Source organism: Lipotes vexillifer, unplaced genomic scaffold (genome assembly GCF_000442215.2).
Source record: "Lipotes vexillifer unplaced genomic scaffold, Lipotes_vexillifer_v1.1 scaffold266, whole genome shotgun sequence".
NCBI lineage: Eukaryota > Metazoa > Chordata > Mammalia > Artiodactyla > Lipotidae > Lipotes > Lipotes vexillifer.
The window spans coordinates 161,957-174,117 of NW_006776113.1; positions in this window are offsets into that span (position 1 = coordinate 161,957).

Here is a 12,161-nt window from a genome sequence, read left to right on the forward strand (position 1 = left end):
TTGCCTTAATTTCTTTTTTCTGAAAATTTGTTGTTGATGTATAGAAATTCATCTGATTTCTGCATATTAATTTTGTACCCTTGCAACTTTACTAAATTGACTGATAAGCTCTAGTAGTTTTCTGGTGGCACCTTTAGGATTTTCTATGTATAGTATCATGTCACCTGAAAAGAATGACAGTTTTTCTTCTTCCTTCCCAATTTGGATTCCTTTTATTTATTTATTTATATATTTATTTATCTATCTATTTATTTTGTCTGATTGCTGTGGCTATCAGCAATACTATGTTGAATAAAAGTGGAAAGAGGGGGCATCCTTATCTTATTCCTGATCTTAGAGTAAAGGCTTTCAGCTTTACACCATTGAGTGTGATGTTAGCTGTGGGTTTGTCATATATGGCCTTTATTATGCTGAGTTATGTTTCCTCTATGCCCATTTTCTGGAGGGGTTTTTTAATCATAAATGGATGTTGAATTTTGTCAGATTTTTCTGCATCTGTTGAGATGATCATATAGTTTTTATTCTTTGATTTGTTAATTGATTGATTTGCAGATATTGAAAAATGCTCGCATCCCTGAGATAAATCACATTTGATCATTGTGTATGATCCTTTTAATGTACTGTTGAATTCGGTTTGCTAGTATTTTGTTGAGGATTTTTGTGTCTATGTTCATCAGTGATATTGGCCTGTAATTTTCTTTTTAGTGATATCTTTGTCTGGTTTTGATTTCACAGTGATGGTGGCCTCATAGAATGAGTTCAGAAGGATTCCTTTATCTGCAGTCTTTTTGGAATAATTTGAGAAGTATATGTGTTAACTCTTCTCTAAATGTTTGGTGGAATTCATCTGTGAAGCCATCTGGTCCTGGACTTTTGTTTGTTGGAAGTTGTTTAATCACAGATTCAATTTCAGTACTGGTAATTGGTCTGTTCATATTTTCTATTTCTTTCCAGTTCAGTCTTGGTAGATTGTACATTTCTAATAATTTGCCCTTTTTTTCTAGGTAGTCAATTTTATTGGCATATTATTGTTTGTAGTGGTTTCTTATGAGCTTTTCTATTTCTGTGGTGTTGGTTGTAACTTCCTTTTCATTTCTGATTTGGGCTCTCTCCTTTTTTTTTCTTTTGATGAGTCTGACTAAAGGTTTATTAATTCTGTTTATCTTTTCAAAGAACCAGTCTTCAATTTCATTGAACTTTTCTCTCATTATTTTTTGTACTCTCTCTTTTACTTCTTCTCTGATCTTTATGATTTCTTTCCTTCTACTAACTTCGTGTTTTGTTTGTTCTTCTTTCTCTAGTTGCTTTAGGTGTGAGGTTATGTTGTTTATTTGAGATTTTTCTTGTTTCCTGAGGTAAGATTGCATTGCTATAAATTTCCCTGTTAGAACTGCTTTTGCTGCATCCCATAGGTTTTTTTTTGTTTTTTGAAAACTTTGTGGTAGTATTTATTAAAATTGAACATATACATACTCTATGACTCAGCAATCATTTTCCTAGATATATAGCCCACCCTCCCAAATACATATGTTCACCTAAAGGTATATACTGGAATGTTCATAACAGTGTCAGTAGTAATGGCTCCAAATTGGAAACACTCAGATGTTCATCAACAGTAGAAAGTAAGTTGTAGACCATTCATAAAGTGGAATCCCATACAGCTACAAAAAAGAAGGAAGTGTTGCTCCATATAACAACATGGATGAATCTCACAAATCTAATATTAAGTGAAAGGGGCAAGACACAAAGAATACAAATGAAATTATTCCATTTATGCATAGTTCAAGAACAGGTAAAACTACTGATGGGGTTAGAAGTAAGTTTCCTGGTTACCTTTGGGGAGGAAGAAGGAGGTGAATGATTGGGAGGGCCATGTTGGGGACTCTGATGATGTTCTATTTCTTGCCCTATGTGCTGGTAACATGGTATATTCATTTTGTTATAATTCATTTGTGCACCTTTCTGTATGTATTTTCATTGACTGAAAAACAAAGGAGCATCTGAACTAAAGCGTTAGAAATAGAGGCAAGTGTGTTTTCTTAGACCACTTTTGTTTTTTCTCTTTCAGTGTTTCCTACTTTTGTGAATTTAATCATTAAATCCATTAAAAGATATGTTGAGAGTGAACATATGCCAGGAACTACTTTAGATACTTCAGATAAATAGGGAACAAAATAGAAAAAAATGATGCTATCATGAAGCTCACATTTTCATGGGGACAGAAAGGCAGCTGAACAAACAAATAAATAAAATGTCAGGTGGTGATAACTGCTATGAAGAAATATTAGGGGTTAAGGGGATAGAGAATAAATCCCATAGGTTTTAGATCATAGTGTTTTTGTTTTCATTTGTCTCTAGGTATTTTCTGATTTGCTCTTTGATTTCTTCAATGAGCCATTGGTTGTTTAGTAGCATATTGTTTAGCCTCCATGTTTGTGTTTTTTGCTGGTTGTTTTTTTTTTAATAGTTGATTTCTAGCCTCATGGTGTTGTGGTCAAGAAAGATGCTTGATATGATTTCAGTTTTCTTAAATTGACTGAGGCTTGTTTTGTGGCCCAGTATGTGATCTCACCTAGAGAATGTTCCATGTGCACTTGAAAAGAATGCTTATTCTGCTGCTTTCAGATGGAATGCTCTACAAATATCAAGTCCATCTAGTCTAATGTGTCATTGAAGGTCAGTGTTTCCTTATTAATTTTCTCTCTGGATGATCTGTCCATTGATTTAAGTGGGGTGTTAAATTCTCCTACTATTATTGTGTTACTGTTGGTTTCTCCCTTTATATCTGTTAATATTTTATTTACGTATTTCGGTGCTCCTATGTTGGGTGCATATATATTTGCAATTGTTATATCTTCTTGGATTGACCCCTTAATCATTATGTAGTGTCCTTCTTTGTTTCTTGTAACAGTCTTTATTTTAAAGTCTGTTTTGTCTGATATAAGTATTGCTACTCCAGTTTTCTTTTGATTTTGATCAGGCCCTTTCCTTCTTTTGATTAGGCCCTTTCTCTCTCTCTGCTCCTGGGACCCCTATAATGTGAATATTAGTGAGCTTGATGTTGTCCCAGAGGTCTCTTAAACTGTTCTCATTCTTTTTCCTTTTTTTCTGTCCAGCATCAGTGATTTCCACTACTCAGTCTTCCAGTTTGCTGATCTATTCCTCTATAATCATTTAGTCTACTGTTGATTCCTTCTTGTGTATTTTTCATTTCACTAATTGTATTCTTCATCTCTGTTTGGTTATTCTTTATATTTTCTAATTCTTTGTTAAAAACTACTAACTTCTTGCCCTGTGCATCCACTCTTCTCATGAGTCCTTTGATCATCTTTATGATCACTACCCTGAACTCTACTCAGGTAGATCGCCTATTTCCACTTCACTTAGTTCTTCTTCTGAGGTTTTATCTTGTTCCTTCACCTGGAACATATTCCTCTGTTGCCTCATTTTGCCTAAGTTGGTGTTTGTAGTTTTATGTATCTGGTAGGTTAGTTATGTTTCCCAACTCCGGAAAAGTGGTCTTCTGTAGGAGACATCCTATGCATCCCAGCAGCACACTCCCCTCTTGTCACCCAAGCTATATGCTTTAGGGGTTTCCCTTATGAGGGCTAAGTGGGTTCTTCTGTTGTGGCAGGCTGACTATGTGGGCAGTCTTGTAAGTTTGACTGGCCCCTGGTCTGGTTGACTGCCAGACCCTGCTTTGTGCAGAAGCTGCCAGGTGCTTTTTGGTGGGGCTGGGTCACAAGGCAGCAGACTGCAGAACCCCAGGGGACCCCAGGGTTAGTGCTGGACTACTGGCAGGCAGAACAGGATCATGGAGTCTGGCTCCAGGGCCTAGGAATCCCAGACCTGGTGTCAGATCACTGGTTGGCTGGGGGACCATTGCTGACACCATTGGGTACAGGGTACAGGGTGTCCTGAAGCTTGTGTTGGCCTGCTAGTGGGAAGGGCTGGGGCCCAGTTGGCCCCAGGGCAGGGTCTCACCTGCTGTGGGCTTTTGGTTTCCTTGTATCTGGTGTCTGCCCCCTGATGGGTGGAGCTAGGTCCTGGGCTCTCTGGCTGGTAGGGCCACATCTAGAGGCAGCTGTGGGCTCATGCCTGTGTGTTGATGGGTGGGGCTGTGTCCTCACCCAGTTAGTTGCTTGGCCTGAGGTGTCCCAGCACTGGTGCCTACAGGCTATTGGATGGAGTTAATGAGCTAGAGGGAGGATTCTGCAATGACACCCACCTGCACCATCGTCCACACAGTAGAAGGAACTCTTGTGAATAGCTGCTGTCAATGTCTGTGTCCTTGGAGTGAGCTGCAGTCCCCCCCACCACCACCTCTCTTGGAGACTCTCCAAGACCAGCAGGTAGGTCTGGCCCAGCCTCCTATCAAATTATTGCTTTTGACCTGGGTCCCAGAGCATGTGAGATTTTGTGTGTACCTTTAAGAGTGAAGTCTCTATTTCCTCCAGTCCTGTGGAACCCTTGAAATTAAAGCCCACTGGCCTTCAAAGCCAAATGTCTGAAGGCTCATCTACTCAGTGCTGGATCCCCAGTCTGGGAAGCCTGACGTGGGATCCAGAACTCTCACTCCTGTGGGAGAGCCTCTACAATATAATTGTTCTCTAGTTTTTGGGTCACCCACCCAGGGTTATGAGACTTGACTATATCACAAGTCCACCCTGCCTACTGGTCTCATTGTGGTTCCTTCTTTATGTCTTTAGTTGTAGAAGATCTTTTCTGTTAGGTTCTTGTCTTTTTCATCTATGGTTGTCCTGCAAATAGTTGTGATTTTGGTGTGCTTATGAGGGGAGTTGAGCTCAGGGTCCTTCCACTCTTCTATCTTGGCCAGTCCCTTGGTGGTAACCTTTTTACTTATATCTTTTATAAAGCTTTTTATTCCCTGTTTTCTTATTTGACATTTTACAATCTGGTTTGTCAGTCATTAAGGGAATCTTCCGAGTGCTACCAACCAATTACAAAACAAAGAGCTTATTCCACCTTCATCTTTCCCTTCTCCCATTTTTAGTTGCATTATTTCTACTTTGTTATAACAACATTTGTGTATATTCCCACCCTTAGACCCACCTTTTAGTCTTAGATCTACAATTAATGAAATGTTCGCCATCATTTCTTTTCCTAAAGTTTCCCTAGTCATATCTTTGTTGAAAGATCACTCTTTAGTAGATTCCTCAAGAAGCCTCAGAAGGATATTTCACATGTGCCTAAGGTGCTTTTTGGTTTTGTTTTTTCTCACATTGCCAAATTCTTGTTTGAGGATATTTCAGTTTAGTGTATTGTGTCATTGTTTTCTGCTATTTAGTGGGTTTTTTTTTTTTTTCAGGAAATATTCATCAGTTGAGATGTGTTCTCATTACTGTCTTCTTTTTATAGTGGCTTTGTAAAGAAGTAGACTGATTTTGTCTACTCATTTCACCAGACAGGCTTGGCAATTTGGAATGGTTCATAAGATTCCATGTTAAAAAATGTCCTCTGCTCTCAGTGTAGTAAAGTACAATTTTTTAAATGGATTTTTTTTTGTGGGTGATAGGGGTTGTATGCTCCCTTTTCTCTTGTGGTTCTCATTTGTCTTGCAGAATTCTGAATTTCACCTTTTGCATTTTTTCCCCTTCACTCTCCAGAATCCAAAGGGCATGTCCCAGTTCCTTTTGACCTTCTTCTCCAAGAATAGACTGCTTGTATATACCAGGACTTTTTCCCCACTATTTTCACAGTTGAGGTGGACTGTTAGCTTCTTTCTACTCCCATTTCCTTTTCTACAGTTTTCTAGACCTCTTAACACATCCCTTGTCCTCCACAAAGGTTTGCATCAGGAACTCAAAAAATAACTCTACTGGAAGAACAAAGCTGGAGGCATCAGGCTTCCTGATTTCAAACTATATTACAAAACTATAATGATCAAAACAATATGGCACTGGCATAAAATAGACACGTAGACCAACGGAACAGAATAGAGAGCCTGGAAATAAACTCACAAATATATGGACAATCAATTTACAACAGAAGAGCAAGAATATACAATGCGGGAAGGACAGTCTCTTCAATAAGTGTTGTTGGGAAAACTGGAAAGCTACATGCAAAAGAATAAAACTGGACCCTATCTTACACCGTACAAAAAAATTAAATCAAAATGAATTAAAGACTTGAATGTAAGACCTGAAACTCTAAAACCCCTAGAAGGAATTATAGGCAGTAAGCTTCTTGATATCAGTCTTGGGGATGACTGTTTAAAAAGCAAAGGCAACAAAAGCAAAAATAAACAGTGGGATTACATCAAACTAAAAAGCATCTGCACAGCAAAGGAAATCATCAACAAACTGAAAAAGCAACCTACAAAATGGGAGAAAATATTTGCAAATCATATATCTGATAAGTGGTTAATATCCAAAATATATAAAGAACTCACATAACTCAACTGCAAAAAAAACTCCAATTAAAAATGGGCAAAATAGCCATTTTTCCCAAAGAACACATACATATTTTCAACAAGCACGTGAAATGATGCTTAATATAACCAATCATCAGGGAAGTACAAATGAAAAGCACAATGATGTATCACCTCATTCCTGTTAAAATGGCTATTATTAAAAAGACAAGAAATAACAAGTGTTGGTAAGGATGTGGAGAAAAGGAAACACTTGTGCATTGCTGGTGGGAGTGTAGACTGATGCAGCCACTATGCAACACAGTATGGAGGTTCCTCAAAAAGTTAAAAATAGAAGTACCATATGATCCAGCAATTCCACTTCTGGGTATTTATCTGAAGGAAATAAAATCACTATCTGAAAAAGATATCTGCACACTATGTTCACTGTAGCATTATTTAAAAAGCCAAGACAAAAAAATACCCTAAGTGTCCTACGATGGATGAATGGATAAGAAATGTGGTATATATATATATATATATATATATATATATATATATATATATATATATACACACACACACACAATGGAAAATTATTTAGCCATGAAAAAGGAAAATTTGCCATTTGTGACCACATGGATGGACATTGAGGGCATTATGCTAAGTGAAGTAAGTTAAACAGAGAAAGACAAATACCATATGATCTCATGTGTGTAACCTAAGAGCAGAAAACAAAAAATCTGAACTCATAGGTACAGAGTGTAAATCCGAGGGGCTGGGAGTTGGCAAAATGGGTAAAGGGGGTAAACAAATACAAAATTCCAGCTATAAAATAAATAAGTCAGAGGAGTTAAGATGGTGGAGGAGTAGGAGGACGTGGAGGTCATCTCTCTCCACAGATGCATCAGGAGTGCATCTATAGATGCAAAAATTCTCAAAGGACACTGGCTGAAAACTAGCAGAAGACCTTGGACACCAGAAAGGACTATAAACATCCCTGCATAACTGGGTAGGACAAAAAAAAAAAAAAAGGGATAAGGAGGAGGAGAGGAAGCAGGACAGGACCTGAACCCTGGCGTGGGGGAGCTGAAGCAGAGGAGAGATTCCCGAATTTGGGGAAAACCCCTCTCTGAAGGGGAAACACCCTCTCCGGGGACAGAAGGGAAGCATTTGAGGCTGTCAGAAGAGGGTTAAGTGGCCGATCTATGGCAGACGGGACAGAGTGAGAAATAGATGGCCTGTACTGCGGCTGTACATGCCCCAGACTGGGATGTGTGTTCACAGGTGTGCAAGGGGGCTGGGAGCTGGAGTGTGGAGATTGGAGAACAGGCCCGGGGCAAGAACTGCTGTTGGCTGTGGGAAGATGGACTGAGGGGATGGGTGGGAGGAAACCTGCAGCAGGGAATGCCTATGGAGGAAAACCAGACAGCTATGGAAGCAGGGCACTATTGCTGAGTCACATGCAGGGGGAGGAACCACTATTGTAGCCTCTCTTTCTCCACATGCCAGTGCCTGCTGACAGACAATACAAGAAGCCATCTCAGGGCAGGCTCTTGTGTGCTGGCTGACGAACAATAAAAAAAAGCCCCCTCAGGGCTGGCGCTCACACGCTGACTGCAGGGCAATAAAAAAAACGCCCTCCCAGGGCAGGCCCTCACGCACCATATGTCAGGCACCAGAAAAGGCCCTCACTAAGGCCATATCTCTTGCACCCCTGGCCGCCAGATTCCCTGCGCATTTGGTGCCAGCAAGGCTGCTGCAATCCAAGCAGTCATACCACCTCTGTACCCGGTCCTCACTGAGGCAGACCCAAGAGCTCCAAGGCAGCCTCAGGACCAGACTCCTGTGGGTGGACCACATGCAGAGGTGGGGATAAAACCAAGCAGAACCCCAGGGATGGGGCGACTAAGGAAGGAGATCAAAAATCTTTCCATAAGCTGTACAAGCTGCAGATTTAATCCTCACAATCCCCTGCATCTATGGAATATGTGAGTAGACAATGAGTGTTCCCACAAATGAAATCAGTCTAGCTCTGGCAGCTGTGGACTTTGGGGGCAAACACATGCAGGAATTGGGCCAGATCAGAGTCTGAGTGGTCCCCACAATGCGCACAGCAGGTCCAGAAACCAGCCCAGAAGTTGTTTTAGTCTTTTTTTAGTCTTTTGGGATCTTCATGTTTTATAACAAATTTTTTTATTTTTATTTTTTTATATCTTTCAATTTTTACTTTGCTTTTCTGTTGTTCTGTGTTCTTTTCCTTATTTTTTTCTTCTCTTTCTTTAATATATCATTTTTTTAATATATATTTCCATTTCTACTTTGCTCTTCTGTTGTCCTGTTTTTTCCCTTTTTATTTTATTTTACTATTATCCTTTTAAATCATTTTTATTGGTTTGCTCTGTTTCCTTGCTTTATTCTTCAGTTGGCACACTGCTTTGGTTGTTTTTAGGTTTTGTATATTTGTTAGTTTTGATCCTAATTATTTGATATCATTTTTGAGTTCTTCGTCTTGTTCACTTGCTTTTTATTTTGTTCTGTTTTTGTTTCTTTTGCATGTGTGTGTGTTTCCTTGTTTCTGTTTTTGTTTGTTTGACTTTGTTTTTATCATTTCTCTGGGGTTTTGTCTTTTATTTTTCTTTAATATATTTTCTATTTTCTTTTTTTATATTTCTCTTTCTACATTGCTTTTCTGTTGATCTGTCTTCTTTCCCCTTTCTCTTTTTCTTTTTTTAAATCATTTTTGTTGGTTTGTTTTGTTTCTTTGCTTCATTCTTCAGTTGGCACTCTGCTTTGGTTTTGTTTTTTGGTTTTGTGTTTCTGTCAGTTTTCTTTTTAATTGTTTGATTTCGTTCTGGGGTTGTTTTCTTGATTTTTGTTTTATTTGGTTCTGTTTTTGTTTCTTCTCTGTGTGTGCATGTTTCCTTGTTCCTGTTTTTGTTTGTTTGATTTTACCATTTGTCTGGGGTTTTGTAGACTTTTTTTTTTTTTTTTCAATCTCCTTTACTGCTGGGATGAGCAACACTTGGGGTCTTGGTTCCTTGACAGGAAATCGAGCCTGAGGCTCTGGAGTGGAAGCATCAAGTCCAAGATGCTAGACCACTAGAGAATTCCCAGCCCAAGGGAAGGTTAATCACTGAGAGCTCTCACAAAGGCCTCTTTCTGAATCCAAGACCTGATTCCACCCAACTGCCAGCAACTCCCAGTGCTGGACGCCTCACACCAAATGACAAACAAGACAGGAACACAAAACAACCCATCAGCACACAGACTACATAAAGTCATACTAAGCTCACAGACACCCCAAAACACACCACCTGAAATGGCCCTGCTCATCAGAGGTAAGACTCAGCTCCACCCAACAGAATGCAGGCACCAGTCTCTCCCATCAGGAAGCCTATTCAATCCACTGGACAAACCTCACCACCGAGGGCAGAGAACAGAAGCAAGAGGAATTATGACCCCAAAGCCTAGGGAAAGGAGACCTCAAATACTGTAAATTAGACAAAATGAGAAGACAGAGAAATATCTTGCAGGCAAAGGAGCAAGATAAAAAACACAAGACAAAATAAATGAAGAGGAAATAGGCAAACCACCTGAAAAATAATTCAGAGTATTGATAGTAAAGATGATCCAAAATCTCAGAAATAGAATGGAGAAAATACAAGAAACTTTTTATTTATTTATTTATTTATGGCTGTGTTGGGTCTTCGTTTCTGTGCGAGGGCTTTCTCTAGTTGTGGCAAGCGGGGGCCACTTTTCATTGCGGCGCGCGGGCCTCTCACTATCCTGGCCTCTCTTGTTGTGGAGCACAGGCTCCAGATGCGCAGGCTCAGTAATTGTGGCTCACGGGCCTAGTCGCTCCGTGGCATATGGGATCTTCCCAGACCAGGGCTTGAACCCGTATCCCCTGCATTGGCAGGCAGACTCTCAACCACTGCGCCACCAGGGAAGCCCTGAGAAAATACAAGAAACTTTTAACAGGGACCAAGAAGAACTAAAGAGCAAGCAAACAGTAATGAACAACACAATAACTGAAATCAAAAATACTCTAGAAGGAATCAATAGCAGAATAACTGAGGCAGAACAATGGATAAGTGAGCTGAAAGATAGAATGGTGGAAATCACTGCTTCAGAGCAGAATAAAGAAAAAAGAATGAGAAGAATGGAGGACAATATCAGAGACCTCTGTGACATTAAGCACACTGACACTCGAATTATAGGCATCCCAGAAGGATAAGAAAAAAAGAAAGTGTCTGAGAAAATATTTGAAGAGATTAGAGTTGAAAACTTCCCCTAACATGGGAAAGGAAACAGTCAATCAAGTCCAGGAAGCTCAGAGTCCCATACAGTATAAACCCAAGGAGAAACATGCAGAGACACGTATTAATCAAAGTAACAAAAATTAAACACAAAGAAAAAATGTTAAAAGCAGCAAGAGAAAAGCAACAAATAACATACAAGGGAATCCCCACAAGGTTATACACTGACCTTTCAACAGAAACTCTACAGGCCACAAGGGAGCGGCAAGATATATTTAAAGTGATGAAAGGGAAAAACCTACAACCATGATTACTCTACCCAGCAAGGATCTCATTCAGATTCGATGGAGAAATCAAAAAGCTTTATAGACAAGCAAAAGTTAAGAGAATTCAGCACCATCAAACCAGCTTTACAACAAATGCTCAAGGAACTTCTCTAGGCAGGAAACAAAAGACCTACAAAAACAAACCCCAAACAATTAAGAAAATGGTAATAGGAACATACATATCAATAGTTACCTTAAATGTAAATGGATTGAATGCTCCAACCAAAAGACACAGACTGGCTGAATGGATGCAAAAACAAGACCAGTATATATGATGTCTACAAGAGACCCACTTCAGACATAGGGACATAGGGACACATACAGACTAAAAGTGAGGGGATGGAAAAAGATATTCCATGCAAATGGAAATCAAAAGAAAGCTGGAGTAGCAATACTCATATCAAACAAAATAGACTTTAAAATAAAGACTATTACAAGAGACAAGAAAGGACACTATAAAATGATCAAGGGATAAATCCAAGAAGATATAACAATTGTAAATATCAATGCACCCAACATAGGAGCAGGTTAATACATAAGGCAGATGCTAACAGACATAAAAGGGGAAATGGACAGCAACACAATAATAGTAGGGACTTTAACACCCCACTTACACCAATGGACAGATCATCCAGACAGAAAATAAACAAGGAAACACAAGCTTTAAATGGCACATTAGACCAGAAGGACTTAATTGATATTTATAGACATTCCATCCAAAAACAACAGAATACACTTTCTTCCTAAGTGCACACAGAACATTCTCCAGGATAGATCTTTTCTTCGGTCACAAATCAAGCCTCAGTAAATTAAAAAAAACTGAAATAGCATCAAGCATCTTTTCCAACGACAACTCTCTGAGACTACATATCAATTACAGGGAAAAAAAAAACTGTAAAAAATACAAACACATGGAGGCTAAACAATACGCCACTAAACAACCAAGAGATCACTGAAGAAATCCAAGAAGAAACCAAAAAATACCTAGAAAAAAATGACAATGAAAACACGACCCAAAACCTATGGGATGCAGCAAAAGCACTTCTAAGAGGGAAGTTTATAGCAATACAATCCTACCTTAAGAAACAAGAAAAATCTCCAATAACCAACCTAACCTGACACCTAAAGCATTAAAGAAAGAAGAAGGGGCTTCCCTGGTGGCGCAGTGCTTGAGAGTCCGCCTGCCGATGCAGGAGACGCGGG